The sequence below is a fragment of the Chiloscyllium punctatum genome, chromosome 7, assembly GCF_047496795.1.
Source record: "Chiloscyllium punctatum isolate Juve2018m chromosome 7, sChiPun1.3, whole genome shotgun sequence".
Lineage (NCBI taxonomy): Eukaryota > Metazoa > Chordata > Chondrichthyes > Orectolobiformes > Hemiscylliidae > Chiloscyllium > Chiloscyllium punctatum.
This window is the reverse complement of record NC_092745.1, coordinates 41,951,736-41,965,985: the sequence shown is the minus strand read 5'-3', so window position 1 is coordinate 41,965,985 and position 14,250 is coordinate 41,951,736.

The following is a 14,250-nucleotide window of genomic DNA, read 5'->3' as shown; positions in this document are numbered from 1 at the left end:
AAGGATGTTTCCTCTTGGGATACAGTCTAGAACTAGGCAACCCATAAAGAGACAAGGAGACTTTAATATAGTCATAGAGATGTACAGCACAGAGACAGACCTTTTCAGTCCAACTCGTCCATGCCGACCAGATATCCCAATCTAGTCCCATTTGCCAGCTCCTGGCCCATAATCCTCTAAATGCTTCCTATTCATATACCCATTCAGATGCCTTTTAAATGATGCAATTGTACCAGCCTCCCCCACTTCCTCTGGCAGCTCATTCCGTACAGGTACCACCCTCTGTGTGAAAACGATGCCCCTTAAATCTTACCCCTCTCACCCTAAACCTATGTCCTCTAGTTCTAGACTGCCCCCCTACCCCACCCCAGGGAAAATACCTTGTCTATTTATCGTATCCATGCCCCTCATGATTCTATAAGGACACCCTCTCAGGGTTCCCCTGAAAGATGTTCCTGGGTCTTTCTTGTTTGTGTTTCTGTATGCCAACTCCCTTTGAATGTTTGGGTGTTTTTCTGTCAGGGGGCCTAATTGCCATGACAACAGTTGAGGGTGGGCCTTTGCCTTTTTTTTTCAGGCCTATCTGCCATTCTGCATCCCCACCTCCAGCCATCAAGGGCCTGCAGGATCTGAGGCACGGGATCTCATCACCATGGGCAACGCCAGGAAAAGTACAAGAGAGATTAATCCCAAGTGGCACACCACGAGTACAACGGGCAATGAGCAGAGGAGGACTCCAATCAAAAACCATCCCCCGGGTGAGCTCCACTTGACTCACAGTTGCCGAGTGAGATGAGACAAGTTACCATCCCTGCCAACTGACATCAGCCTGTGTGTCCCTCCATCTCTCTCTCTCTCTCTCTCTCTCTCGGTCTCATCCTTCATCACCCCTTCATTTCTTTTCTCAATTGCTTTGGAGTCAGCCGCAGCACACAGACAACACAGCTGGCAGGACCACTGACAACAATGCTGTTTTGCATTTATGTAGAACCTTTTGCCGTGTCCGAGGCCCTTCACAGGGGCAGGAGGAGGCCATTCAGCCCTTTGACCCTGCTCCCCCATTCAGTAAGATGGTGGCTGATCACACAACTCAGTCCCCTGTTCCTGTTTTCTCCCCATAACCTTTGATCCCTTCAGCCCTGAGAGCTACACCTAGTTCTCTCTTGAAAGCATTTAATGTTTTGGCCCTGACCCACTTTCTGTGGCAGAGAATTCCACAGGCTCCCCACTCTCTGGGTGAAGACTTCTCTCCCCACCTCAGTCCATAATGCTGTATCCTTGAGACTGTGACCCGGCCATCCTCCTGGGTTTACCTTGTCTAGTCCTGTTAGAACTTTATAAGTTTCATTTTTTTCTAAATTCCAGCGAATACAGTCCTTACTCTTTTCAGAAGTCAGTCCTGCCATCCCAGGAACCAGTCTGGTACACCTTTGTCGCGCTCCCTCTGTAACTAGAACATCCTCCCTCAGACAGGGAGACCCAAACCGCACATAATACACCAGGTGTGGTCTCAGCAAGGGCTGTGTCCATTTGCAGCAAGACATCCCTGCTCCTGGACTCGAATCCTCTCCCTATGAAGGCCAAAGTACCATTTACCTCCTTCACCGCCCGCTGCTCCGCCCGCTGACTTTCAGTGACACCCAGGTCCCATTGCACCTCCCCATTTCCAACCTATAATAGGGTCATCAGACGCAATTTAACACCTCTGGTGTTAATAGTCAGACGATCCAAAGCATAGTGGAAGAGGCTTTAAGGAGCATATTAAAGGAGGCAAGCAAGGAACAAGGAAGAGAGGCGTAGGAACTATATTTCACAGCTTGTCAAACCAGCAGCTGATGTCAAAGCTGACAGTAAAAACCTGTCGTACACTGGGACCTAAAATGGAGGGCTTTCCTGACATCAGTTACATCAGCTGCGGGATTCAGTACATTTGGAATAACATGCTGGGTCTCGATCAACTGCTGTTCAACTGATCAAACCCACCCCATTCACCAGTGGCCTTCGGTGGATGTTAATCTGCTGACCTGGTCTGGCCTGGCTGTGACTCCAGACCCACAGTGAATGGGGCTGGCTCTGGAATGGTCCAGCCATTGACACAGTCTATCAAGGAAGGAAGGAAGGCATTGGGAAATGCCCACTCCACAGCGGCTCAAGGAGCTGTGTCCTTCACCATCTATAGGGCACTTCGAGCTGAGCACTGAACGCTCACCCTGGCCAGCAACATCTCGCGAGGTTTCGCATTTTGGCAAAACAAACAAGCTTATACAATCAAAAGCAGGGCCTCGGGAAGTGTTGTAGGGCAGAGAGACCTAATACCAGGTCCATAACTTAAAGTTTAAATCAGAGGTAGACAGGATGTTTCGCTCAGACCTTTGTGTGTAAGAATCGGGATGTTATATTAAGGTTGTAAGAGATGTCAGTGAGGCCCCTTCTGGAGTACTGTGTCCAGTTGTGGTCTCCCTGTTATAGGAAGGATATTATTAAAGCTGGAGGAGGTTCAGAAGAGATTTACCAGGAATGAAGGGCTTGAGTTATCAGGAGAGACTCTATAGGCCGGGATTTCTTTCACTGGAAGGTAGGAGGTTGGGGATGACCTGATAGAGTTTGTAATATCATGAGGGGTACAGATCAGGTGAATGCCTTTTCCCAGGGTGGGGGATTTCAAAACTGGAGAGCGCATTCTTAAGGTGACAAGAGTAAGACACATAGGGGCAACTTTTTAACCACAGAGAGACGTTTGTGTGTGGAATGACCTTCCAGAGGAAGTCGTGGGTGTGAGTACAATTACAACATTTAAAAGATATTTGGATAAGTACATGAATAGGAAAGGTTTGGAGGGATCTAGGCCGAGCGTAGGCGACTGGGACTATGGTCGGTATGAACAGGTTGGACCGAAAGGTCTCTTTCCATGCTCTATGACTCCATGACTTGTAGACAAGGCTCTTGTGTCTTCATCAGATGTCCAGTTTGACCCTGAGACAAGTGTCTCTGCACCCTACTGCCCCCGTACACCAAGAGCAACCAACTCCACAACTGTTTGGCAAACTTCACTCCCCAGCTCTACCCAGGTGGCGCTGGGACATCCTATATCAATGTCTTCATTCACTCTGTTCTCCAGTATTCCAACCCGGTCCTGTCCGGCCTCCCATCTCGCCCCCTGCACTGCACCCTCTCCTCACACACGGGGTCCACCTACCTCATAGATGTCAGCCATGTCGTCACACGTGTAGCTGAAGCCAAACGCTCAAATCCCACACTAAATATTCCTTCTTGCAACAGATGTGACAAGGTCAATATTTGTTGTCAGTCCTTAAACTGGGGCCTGCGGGACCATTTCAGTCAGTGGTTAAGAGTCAACCCCACCTCTGGAGTCACATGTAGACCAGACTGGGTAAGGATGGCAGAGTTCCTTCACCCATTAGGTCATTAGTGAAGAGAATGGTCAAAGATAGACTTCAAAGACACCATAGCTTTCAATTCCGGAGTTTAAGAATTCCAAGGAATCCCTACAGTGTGGAAACAGGCTATTTGGCCCAACAAATCCACACTGACTCTCCAAAGAGTAACCCACCTAGACCCATTCCTCTACATTTACCCCTGACTAATGCATCAAACCTACACATCCCTGCACACTATGGACAATTTAACATGACCAATTCACCTAACCTGCACCCCAATAGAGAGGAGCCCCCAGTAATGAATGTATCCAGGACTTGGGCTTTGTGAGAACAATGGGTAACTTGATGATAGGATACCGGCCTCTGTGGAGTTATTTTAGACTTGACGTATTCTCTCTTGAGTATTTGGGAGCTGGTTGAAGGGTTAAAGATGATTAAGAGTTGATCAGGAAATTAGAGAAAGGATCTATTGACGTCTCCTAGGTTGGCAGGAGAGTCGTCTGAGGAGAGGTTGAGGAGAACGTGCCGAGATTCTTTCGCGTCTGTGGCTGGACTGAGTAGTCGAAGAGTGACTTTGGAGGGAGGGGAGGGAGGGCTGTGACCAGGCGGGGGCATGGGGGAGTGTGGTGTCAGATTAAAGGGGCAGGCCATTTCTGACTGAGATGGGGAGGGCTTCCTTCACCGAAAGAATGGGGGTGATTTCTTTTTAGCATTCTCAACCTCAGAGGGCTGCGAAGTCTCAGTCACTGGGTAGGTTCAAGTCACAAGCTGATGGATTCCTGAAAAATCGATGTCCTCATTCAGGTACAACGCAGGGAAATGGCGTAGAAGTGGACAACCAGCTGCGATCTTCTGGAACGGCGGGACAGGCTCGAGGGGCTGAATGGCCTTCCCCCGAGTCCCGATTCAAAGGGCTGAACAGCCTCCTCTTGTTCCTAAATGCATATCTCAACCCGGCTTGCTTCCTTTCTGTCCACATCGCTGACCCTCACTCCGGACAAATCCATTGGCTCCAATGCCTTGGAAATGGAATCCTGGTCAGGTACACCATGCGATGAGACCAGGCAGTGCCCTTCCCTCGCTGACAGGTGGACGACTGACCAAGTCGTGAAGGAACATAGGTCCCTCTTCCCACCCTCTCCAAGATGGCATTAGTAAAATCCCATGGCGTCATTTCTAAGAAAAGACAGGACGCTGTTCACCCATGCCCTGCCTGATGCCAATGCCAACCAAGCGGGCTCAAGCATGGTGCCATTGGTGGGAGCTTGCTGTGTATGCAAATTGGCATTCTGGATAAAGTAACTGATTGGTCATCAAGCACTGTGGGACCTACTAAGTCCTTTACAATCTCCTCCAGGGCGAAATCAGGTCATTCGGCCCATCAACTCCAAACCTCCAAAGAGCATCCTAACCACAACAACCCCATCCTTGCATTTCCCATGGCTAACCCACCCAACCTGCAAATCCTTGGACACTGTGAGTAATTTAGCACAGCCAATCCACCTAACCTGCGTATCTTTGGACTGTGGGAGGAAACCGAAGCACCCGGAGGAAACTCACGCAGACACGGGGAGAATGTGCAAACTCCAGACAGACAGTCGCCCGAGGCTGGGATTGAACCCGGGTCCCTGGTGCTGTGAGGCAGCAGTGCTGACCACTGAGCCACCGTGCCATCCCTTCTTTCTCACTGGTGGTGCTGTCCAGTTCAGGAGAGGCTGACATAGACATTCCCAGGATGGCTCTTCAGTCGGCAGCTCCCCTTCCACAGCAACAAGCCAAAGATGACTGGGGAGTAGTAGGACCGCTGTTCGACATGGAGGGGCTGCCTCGCAATCGCTGGGTCCAATACACTCTCCAAAGGCAATCAGTCCCCAGCTTCCCTATAACGCTGACTTTAACAGAGGTGCTATACAGTCACTGCCTCGGTTTGAGAGCACCCCTTCCCCTCACAAATGCATCTTCACTTTACCCTTTGACCCTGAACAACCAAATACCCCAACCCAGTTTCCAGATCATCCCATCGCGATTATGTCGCGGTTTCCTTTTCATTGTTTGAGCTTTGTAAAACCATTAAATGAAATGAGAACAACAGACACCTCTCTCTCTCCACAGTAGCCATCAAACCAAGCATGTTTGTTTCAGATTTCCAGCATCCCCAGTGTTTTGCCTTTATTTGAAACGAGGCACAAGCCCAGGGAAGGGCGAGGCTGGCTGCGTGTTTTGGGAGTTTAAAAACCCGAAACCTTTCACAAACATTGGTTTCGTGGTCGTGTGGGTCCCAGAAGTGTGCAGACGAACTGGCACCAAGGTGCGGCTGACATGGTGGCGGAAGTGCCGACCTCCTCAGCGCCCCGACAGCGAGGGTCTTTCGCAGGCAACCGGCCCGGTTCTTCAAATATCTTTCTCAGCCGGAAGCGCCATTGTGAATTGAACTGCTTTCCCTGGAAACCCCGAGTGTAGCAGGCTCGAGAAATGGTAAACGGAGTCCCCGGGCTGCCTGTCTGCTGTTGGATTTGACTGTTAAATCTGATGTTTCTCCTCCCTCTTCATTCTGAACGCACACAACCACACACACACACACTCTCACTCTCAGAGGCTTCGGCCTACTCTGGGAACATTAGCGGAGCCCAGGGGAGTTTGCCTTCAGATCGGAAATCAGGCAGCAGTCAAAACAAATGAGACAGACTGTGGGTTGGGGGGGAGGCGGGGGGGGGGGGGGGGTGGTAGAACTGAGTGTTTGAGAAGTGAGAGTGGCAGCTCTCTGTACCAGGCACTGAGTACCAGGGCTGATAGTGGCATAAGCTCAGCACTGCTGTAACTGCCCTGCGCCCTCCACCCCAACAACTTGACATGATTGATGGAGATATTGAGGTTGAGATGAGGGAGGGCGAGATGGTAATATACAGGAACAAGATCAGGCCCCCCTCAAGCCTGCTCCACCATTCAACAGGATCAGGGCTAATCCAACATTCCTCACATCCCCTTTCCCCGTAGCCATTGCTTCTCTGACTGATCAAGAATCCACCTCAGCCTTAAGTATAGACGAGGACTCTGCCCTCACAGCTCTCTGGGGCAAGGAGTTCTAAAACCTCACAACCCAAATCCAGTGAAGGAGTCCAGGGGACCTCCTTTCTGAGGGGTGGACGATACAACACCAGGTTTCTAACTGCGCCAGCGCTCCCCCCCTCCCCTCCCCTTTCTGTCCTGCATTCACCACTTCACCATTGTCATACAGTCTTTTAGCACAGAAACAGACCCTTCGGCCCAACCAGTCCGTACTGACTGTAATCCCAAACTAAACTCGTCCCTCCTGCCTGCTCCTGGCCCATATCCTTCCAAGGTAAAAACAATGACTGCAGATGCTGGAAACCAGAGTCTAGATTAGAGTGGTGCTGGAAAAGCACGGCAGGTCAGGCAGCATCCGAGGAACAGGGAAATCGACGTTTCGGGCAAAGGCCCTTCCAAACCTTTCCTATTCATGTATCCATCCAAATGTTGCATTGTACCCACATACACCACTTCCTCAGAAAGTTCATTCCACACGTGAACCACTCTCTGTGTAAAACAATTTGCTGCTTATGTCTCTTAAATCTCTCCCCTTAAAAATACGCCCCCTAGTCTTGAAAATCCCCATCTTAGGGAAAAGACAACTACCATCAACTCTATCTATATAAACTTCTATCAGTTCACCTCTCAACTTCCTACGCTCCAATGAGAAAAGTCCCAGCCTATCCAGCCTGTCCTTATAACTCAAACCCTCCCTTCCCAGCAGCATCCTGGTAAATCTCTTCTGAAGCCTCTCCCCGCCTAATAATATCCTTCCTATAACTGGTGGACCAGAACTGAACACAGTACGCCAGAGATAGGAGAGTGAAGGCAGCGTTTGGTATGCTTTCCTTTATTGGTCAGAGTATTGAGGACAGGGGTTGGGAGGTCAAGTTGCGGCCGTACAGGACATTAGTTAGGCCACTGTTGGAATATTGCGTGCAATTCTGGTCTCCTTCCTATCGGAAAGATGTTGTGGAACTTGAAAGGGTTCAGAAAAGATTTACAAGGATGTTGCCGGGGTTGGAGGGTTTGAGCTATAGGGAGATGCTGAACAGGCTGGGGCTGTTTTCCCTGGAGCGTCGGGGGCTGAGGGGTGACCTTATTGAGGTTTATAAAATCATGAGGGGCATGGATAGGATAAATAGACAAAGTCTTTTCCCTGGGGTGAGGGAGTCCAGAACTCAAGGGCAGAGGGGAAAGATATAAAAGAGACCTAAGGGGCAACTTTTTCACGCAGAGGGTGGTATGTGTATGGAATGAGCTGCCAGAGGATGTGGTGGAGGCTGGTACAATTGCAACATTTAAGAGGCATTTGGATGGGTATATGAATAGGAAGGGTTTGGAGGGATATGGGCCGGGTGCTGGCAGGTGGGACTAGATTGGGTCGGGATATCTGGTCGGCATGGACAGGTTGGACCGAAGGGTCTGTTTCTATTCTGTACATCTCTATGACTCTATGAGTCTAAAAGGCCTCACCAACGTCCTGTACAACCTCAACATAGCATCCCAACTGTTCTATATATCTGATTTATCCCAACACAGCCCAGGAACGTCACTAGCCTCAAGGCTGCATGGACTTGTTTTTAAATGTACTTTAAAATATCTCCACAGTCACAGGATTTCAGAGGTTCAGCTGCTGTTTTTATTTGTATCTGTTCATGGGATGAAGGTCGCATCACATGGTAGACCAGCATTTATTACTTTTCCCTAAAGGGTGAACCACAACACTGTGGGTCTGAATGCATCTAATATCCAGGCCATGCAAAGATGGCGGATTTGCCTCCCTGAAGGACATGACTGAACCAGGTGGGCTTTTAACTACCATCAGCGGTGGTTATACGCTCGCCATTAGGCTAGCAATTTTTACGTTGAATTCAAACTTCAGCATCTGCCATCTTCAGTGGGATTCGATCATCTGCCCCTCGGTTATTTGGCTGGGGTTTTGAATTTCGAGTCCAGTGACATTACCGCCACACACTGCCTCCCTCCCAACATTGCTCCGTCCCTTCCCTTCTGGGAGCTGTTACTTATTTTTGCTGTCAGAGGCCACCTCAGGGCTTATTCAGTCAAGCGTAGTATCTGCTATTGTAACAGCTTGTCCCACCGCCCCCTGGCAGCACATACCTAGCATTCTCTGTGTAAGAAAACCACTCCAGAGGGAGATGTCGCTGCTACTGAGCCGATGTTAAAAGTGGAAAGGATCCTGAAGAGCTACAGCAACTTGCCAGACCGAACTGTCACTCCTTAACCCCTGCTCAAAGCCCACACACTGTTCTGGGATCAGAGCCCGACACAACATTCCGAAAGGGCCAATTCCGAACCTCCAAAGGTGGATCGTAGGAGGCCAGCCCAACAATTTAATCTGCTCGGAGATGATTTATAACGTCATGAAGCTGAACCAGAGTTTGATTGGTAGAATCATAATATCCCAACAGTGTGGAAACAGGCCCTTCGGCCCAACAAGTTCACACTGACCCTCCGAACAGTAACCCACCCAGACCCATTCCCCTACTGTATTACTCTACATTTACCCCTGACTAATGCACCTAACCTACACATCCCTGAACACTACGGGCAGCTTAGCGTGGCCGATCCACCTAACTTTGGACTGTGGGAGGAAACCCACGCAGACACGGGGAGAATGTGCAAACTCCATACAGACAGTTGCCCGAGGTGGGAATTGAACCCGGATCCGGGCAGCAGTGCCACTGTGCTGCTCATGGAGAATGGGACTGCGTGTGCTGAGGCTAAACTGGACAGGAACTGTATAGCTGGAGACAATTCGAACATGCTGGAGAAACCCAGTAAGTCTGGCAGCCTTTGTATAGAGAGAGAGAGAAAGATAGAATTAACACTTCCGGTCCAGATGTCTGTCTCAAACCTTCTTTGTTCCAGAGAAAGGTCTTTGGACTCGAAACATTAACTCTGCTCCTCTCTCCACAGATGCTGCCAGACCTGCTGTGTTTCTCCAGCGTTCTTTGTGTTTGCTTCAGAATTTCCCACAGTCCTTTGCTTTGAGGGCAATGTAAGTTGACTTCTTAGAACTACAAACAGCAGACTGGATAAGGTCAGCACCAGCAGACGATGTGTGGGCAGAGTGGAAAAGTGCGGCGCTGGAAAAGCACAGCCGGTCAGGCAGCATCCGAGGAGCAGGAGAGTCGACGTTCCGGGCATAAGCCCTTCATCAGGAAGGTGCGGGCAGAAACTAGTAGCTATGATGTACTGGGGAATCAGTAGATACGGATGCTTGCGTTCTTGTGCAACCCCGCCTTATAGAAAAATCGCCTTTTGAAACAGCGCTTGAAGTGTTGGCGATGTAATCGCATTACAGCCAACACACGTTTTAAATGTTGGTGCTTTAGAAATGGCGTCCCCAATTCATGGACCGTGTTACAGCGAATTCCCATGAACGGAAACGCACGTCACAGCCTGTACTGTACAATCAGAAACTAACTGAGGTTTGCATCGCTAAGAGGAGTCAAGAGTTACGTGGGACAGCTGAGGGCACGGGAGCAAGAGTAGAGTAGGCCATTACGCCTGTTCTGTGATTCAGTAAGAGCGTGGCTGATCTGACTGCAGCCTCAGCATCACTTTCCAGCCTCCATTCCCCTTCTCCCCCCCCCCACTTCCTTGGGCCATCAAACGCAGCCCTGAGTCTTCTCAATGACCCATATAGCCTCCATTGTGCCCCAGGGACGAGAACTCCAGACACTAATAACCCTGTGGGCCAGGAAAAAGGTTCCCCGTCTTTAAAAGGGAGACCTCGTAAACTGCGGCCCCTTAGCTCTAGTGAAGGCCTATGAGGTGGTTTTTAATGGATGGCTCAGGGTGGGGGGGGGAGGTCACATGCAGGTCGGACCAGGTAAGGCCAGTGGATGTCCTTTTGAAAATGATGCTACTCAATCAGATGGAGACGGACGTCACCAATGCCAGAGATCATGGGAAGCCCTCACAAGACGAGCTTTCGATTCCTGATCACGAGTCAAATTTAAGTCTCACCATCTACTGTGGTGGAATGATCAACTCAGCCCCCAGAGCACTGCCATTTGCTTCCAGTGTGCTCATTCAGTGACATTCCACGGCCGCACTGCCTCTGAAGCGTTTTGGCAGAGGAAAAGTTGGATGTTATATTATTGTTACCAACATTGTGGACACAGGTGAGCCCGTAGGGTGTCAGTGCATTGTGGGTACTTACCCACGCTGGCTAGGCTTCCAACCTGCTCCACCTAATCTAGGCTGGGGAGAGGGGTGTTCTACCATGGGCTTCACTAACTCTGGGTTATGAAGGGGGTAAGTCTACCCATGGCCGGTCGGTGAAGCTTCCACAGTTGAATATCCCACTGTCAAAGCTCCTTCTCACATTGGGGGGTGGGGACAGACTCCTTGGTGGCTCAGTGCTCGATCCTGCTGCCTATTGGCTGGTAGGTCAATGGGTGCCAAACTTCACCCAAAAGCCTGACACCCAGGGAGATGGGGGGGAAAACCGTGTTGAGGCAGATGGTCAGCCATGATCTAGAATGGGCGGGTCAGCCTCAAGGGGCTGAATGGCCTATATTTTTAACTGACCCAGAAAGGATTGAACAGGGCGACCCCGGTTGTGTCAGCCAGCCCTTGACGGAGAGTGCAATGTGTTGCGTGTGCCTGAGGGTGAGAGGCCGTCGCCGAGGGCCAGCCAGAGACTGGGAAAGGGCTGAGGCGTGGTGCCTCCTGAAGTCGAAGAGCGCACGCTAACCTCGGCTCATGCAGGGCACTGGAGCCCCAGCGTTGAGACAGGGGCTGACCGGGAGGGGCAAGAGCGGCGTTAAAATGGGGGAAACGCTGTCACATCCAGTTCAAAGGCAAGGGAGGGAGAGACGTCGCGAGAGAGAGAGAGAGAGAGAGAGAACTTAGAAACTTGCAGATTCGGGAGGCAAGCCAAAGGGCTTTACCTTTGAGATCACCGAGCAGACCTGCACTTCATTCAGACTGAGGCAACTCTTATCACAAAAAGCTCTTCGGTGGCCCCATTAACCTCCTTGAGGTGGAATCTTGACAGCGTCATGGCGATAGTGGAGTTTCAGTGGGGCTTGTTACTGTGGGGCGATACTGTGGTTGAAGTCACAGCCTAAACTATTGATCCTTTGACTTGATCAGTACCCCAGTCACGTCTGCGCACAAGTTCCTCAGCGCAGCCCGTGGTCCCTTGGCTTCAGCCTCTGAAATAATTAGGAAAACGTCTTATTAAAGTAGCACGGAAGGCTCCAGGCCAGAGGCAGAGCTGCAGCGGGGTGATTAATGCCCTTGCAAAGGCAGAGAGGAGGTTGGAGAGGGGTTGGAAACCAGCTTTGATCTGCACTGACGGGAGTGAAAAATGAAACAAGAGAAAGCAGAGAGGAGACAGACATGACAGGAAGAGGTTAAGATCAGGTCAGACCTTACTGAATGGTGGAGCAGGCTCGATGGGCCGAATGGCCTGCTGTTGTTCCTTCCTCCGATGTAAGATGTCAAGGGATTGGACAGAAACCCTTGCACCGTGAGATACTTCAGGGCTAAAGGCGGACTCTGAGGTCTTGTAAAACCTCATTCCCAGGTATTCAGTCAGGAAGGGGGGTTTGTCCAACAGCAGACTCAGCCTGTATCTCTCTCCCCCATGGTGTCGCATGGAGCAGAGAGCTTGGCAGACAGAAAAGGGGTTTCTTCAAAGGGCAGGAAGCAGAGAGGTAATCTGCTCACAGCAAGGAAGAGGAACACTGGCACTTATATAATGCAGTTCACTCAGCACTTTATATATTACATAGTGTAGAGTGAACCTTACCCTGTATCTAACCCCGTGCTGTCCCTGTCCTGGGAGTGTTTGATTGGGATAGTGTAGAGGGAGCTTTACTCTGTATCTAACCCCATGCTGTCCCTGTCCTGGGGAGTGTTTGATGGGGACAGTGTAGAGGGAGCTTTACTCTGTATCTAACCCCAATGCTGTCCCTGTCCTGGGAGTGTTTGATGGGGACAGTGTAGAGGGAGCTTTACTCTGTATCTAACCCCATGCTGTCCCTGTCCTGGGGAGTGTTTGATGGGGACAGTGTAGAGAGAGCTTTACTCTGTATCTAACCCCAATGCTGTCCCTGTCCTGGGAGTGTTTGATGGGGGACAGTGTAGAGGGAGCTTTACTCTGTATCTAACCCCAATGCTGTCCCTGTCCTGGGAGTGTTTGATGGAGACAGTGTAGAGGAAGCTTTACTCTGTATCTAACCCCAATGCTGTCCCTGTCCTGGGGAGTGTTTGATGGGGACAGTATAGAGGGAGCTTTACTCTGTATCTAACCCCATGCTGTCCCTGTCCTCAGGAGTGTTTGTTGGGGGACAGTGTAGAGGGAGCTTTACTCTGTATCTAACCCCATGCTGTCCCTGTCCTGGGAGTGTTTGTTGGGGGACAGTGTAGAGGGAGCTTTACTCTGTATCTAACCCCATGCTGTCCCTGTCCTGGGGAGTGTTTGATGGGAAGGGTGCACTGGCCCTGGAGCGTGTTCAGAGGAGGTTAACGAATGAAAAGCTTAACATACGGGGAATGTTTGAGCTCCACTGGGTCTATACTCGATGGAGTTCAGAAGGATGGGGGGGGGGGATCTAACTGAAGCTTACAGAATACTGAATGGCTTGGACAGAGTGGTCATTGGGAAGATGTTTCCATTGGTAAGAGAGACGAGGGCCCGAGGGCACAGCCTTAGAGTAAAGGGAAGACCCTTTAGGATGGAGATAGGGAGAAACGTCTTCAGGCAGAGAGTGGGGAGTCTGTGGAACTCATTGCCACAGAAGGTTGTGGAGGCCAGGTCATTGAGATAGGTAGGATCTTGAATATTGGGGGAATCAAGGGTTAGGAGGAGAAAGCGGGAGAATTGAGTGAGAAACTTATCATGTTTGAATGGCGAAGCAGACTCGATGGGCTGAATGGCCTAATTTCTGTTCCTATGTCTAATGGTCCTATTTCATATCTTTTTTTAATTCGCTCACAGGATGCGGGCCAGCCCTTTGAGACAGTAGTAGTAAGCTGCCTTGCTGAACTGATGCAGGGGGCGCCCACAGTGCTCTCCAGGGGCACCTTTCAGCATTTTGTCCCGGTGGTGTATTTCCAACGGGGAGTGGCTTGGAGGAGAACCGGTAGGTGGCTCTGTTCCTCACAGGTCTCTGCTGCCCTTGACGTGGAGGCCTCGGGTTTGGAAGGAGGTTTGGGGCCTTCCTGAGTGTTTGTCAGTTATTACCCTCCCAATTGGTCAGGCCTATTGGTGACCTCCAAGAGGCCTTACTTGGATTTCAGAACATTCTTAGATGGTTTCAAATGCCTGCCTCTAACATTTACATTCATAGGGGAGGAGGCAACGGACGAGTGATAATATCACTGGGCTGTTAATCCAGAGATTTACGCATTGGTCTGAGGCCTGGTTTGAACCCTATCTCCATAATGTGTCCTCAATTTTTTTTTTAAATGCAAACTAAGAGTGAAAAGACAGCCATGAAACCATTGTTGATCGTCAGGGAAAAAAACAAAACTATCTGGTTCACTAATGACCCTCAGGGAAGGAAATCTGCCATCCTTACCTGGTCTGGCCTACATGTGACTCCAGACCCACAGCAATGTGGTTGACTCTTAACTGCTGTCTAGGGCAATTAGGGATGGGCAATAAATGGTGGTCTAGCCAATCCAAAACCAGAGCGCATAGGTTTAAGGTGAGAGAGGAAAGATTTAAAAGGGATCTCAGAGGCAACTTTTTCATGCAGAGGGTATGGTATTGAATGAGCTGCCAGAGGAAGTGGTGGAGGCTGGGATAGTTACA